This window comes from Lolium rigidum, chromosome 4 (assembly GCF_022539505.1).
Source record: "Lolium rigidum isolate FL_2022 chromosome 4, APGP_CSIRO_Lrig_0.1, whole genome shotgun sequence".
NCBI classification, from domain to species: domain Eukaryota; kingdom Viridiplantae; phylum Streptophyta; class Magnoliopsida; order Poales; family Poaceae; genus Lolium; species Lolium rigidum.
In genome coordinates, this window is record NC_061511.1 from 167,521,881 (window position 1) to 167,523,878 (window position 1,998).

Below are 1,998 nucleotides of genomic sequence, written 5' to 3' on the forward strand. Positions count from 1 at the left end.
TTGCTCCTGGTAAATTTTTTCTTCCTTTCATGACCCACAAAGTTTGGTTGGTTCCTTATTTGGCCCTCTAGTACAATTTAAGCACTAAGATGACCATTTTGCCCCTGCTGTAATATGCTAGCAAATTTTTGAGTTTCATAAAAATCTAAAATTTATTCCAGAAATACATGTATATGATTGGGATGTACGTGTAATGTTTCGGGCACAAACACGTTTTATTTTAGGCTGTGAAAAAAACAAAAATCTGACATTATATAGGCGTATAGTGTACGTATAGTCTGTCAGAAATTGTCTTTTTTTTATCTTCCAAAATACAATGTACTTTAGGCTGAAATTTCTGGCGTGCCTGCGGATTGTCTGTATGTTTGTGCCTATTTAATATCAAATTTTTTGGAGTTGTGGAAATACAAAAAAATTGGAGTAATTTCTAGAATAAATTTGAGATTTTCCGGAATAAATTGCAGCAGGGGCAAAATGGTGCGCTGGTGCCAGCCACAGTGGGGTTGTTTTTTTTTTTAACAAACCAACTAGTATATCACAGCTTTTTTAGTGCAATTTTGTCACATATTGTTGCAGGGGCAAAATGGTCATCTTAATGCTTAAATTGTACTAGAGGGCCAAATAAGGAACCAACCAAACTTTATGGGTCATGAAAGGAAGAAAATTTTTGCCAGGACCAAAAAAGGAAGGCAAACTTCAGACAGGACCAAATAAGGAATTCTCTCTATAGTTATCACACATTTGATTCCGTCAGGTTTGTAGCTAGTGTCTTGTTGTTCAGTCCCAAAATAATAGGTACCAATTCTTTCTCATCAACATACCACTGTACTATTGATCTTTGGAAGCAATGGCATGCATAAAACTCAGATGACTGTCCTATTTTTTGACTCAGATATAATCAGGGGTAGAGGGAGAGCAACAAGAAGAGCATCTTATAACACAGGAATATGGTCCGCTCATTACATGTTGTCTGGAGACGATGAGCAGCAAATAACTGCAATTCCTGATGAATCCATTTGTACCAGTTCATAGTGGAGAAGAGGAAGAAGTGGTTGTCACTCAAAATGCACCAAGAAGATAGGTAGCTGCGTGTTGGTTATCTTAAGAGGCAATCCATTTGCACTTGTTATCTGAACTAGATGAATGTGTAATGGCATCTTTCATATTACTCTTAAAAATAATGTACTGGTTATTTGGAACAATTTTCTGGAACTATGAGCTGAACTAGATCATATTCTGTAAACCTGGAACATTTTCCATAAACTATTAGCTGAGCAGCATTACCTCAATTTACTACTGAGATAGATAAACATTCTATGATTTTGGCTACAAATAGCACTGAATTTTATTTCCGTGCCTTTTTTTTAAAAATCCTATTCAACATACCGCTGGCACCTTCGCATGTGTGCTGGGGGTAACTTAAAATACCACCGGCGAGTAGGAAGGTGCCGGTGGTAACAAATTACCGCCGGCGAGTATGGCAAAGCGCCAGGGGTAATGTCCCATTACCGCCGGCGAACACGAAAGCGCCAGGGATAACCTGTTACCACCGGCGAGCTGATCGCCGGCGAATAGGAACGTGCCGGCAGTAGCAAAATCTATGCGCCGGCGGTAAGCAAAATCCTAGTAGTGAGAGCTGTGTGAGTCGCTTTCCGGAGAGGCTTTGGCAAAACAGCAAGAGCGCGTTAGAGAGTTGCTGGAAACCATCGAGCAGCAGAATGCTGAGCAGCTTGCTAAGCTGAACAAGGCTGCGGCTTCGAAATCCGCGCGTTCAACAAAGAATGCCGGTAGCAAGTCCCATGGGCAGGCATCGTCCCCCCATCCGGACAGAAGAAAAGAAAAAGAGATGAATGCGCAGCAGATGACTATGTATGATCCGATCCTTCCTGGAAAACAACAAGCCGGGCAACACGATGCCGGTAGGAAAAGCCAATGGGCAGAGCGAGGCTACACCAAAGGAGGCTATGCCGGAAACAATCATGTCGGTAGATACGAAAC

General features: G+C 41.4%; 1 long non-coding RNA gene across 1 annotated transcript; it reads left to right on the top strand.

The window, feature by feature from the left end:
• The first annotated feature begins 724 nt into the window (after positions 1–724).
• LOC124708876 lies at positions 725–1,202 on the top strand. The gene is made up of 2 exons (XR_007005360.1): positions 725–795; positions 893–1,202. It is a non-coding gene; the product is annotated as an uncharacterized LOC124708876 (long non-coding RNA).
• Positions 1,203–1,998: the final 796 nt, after the last annotated feature.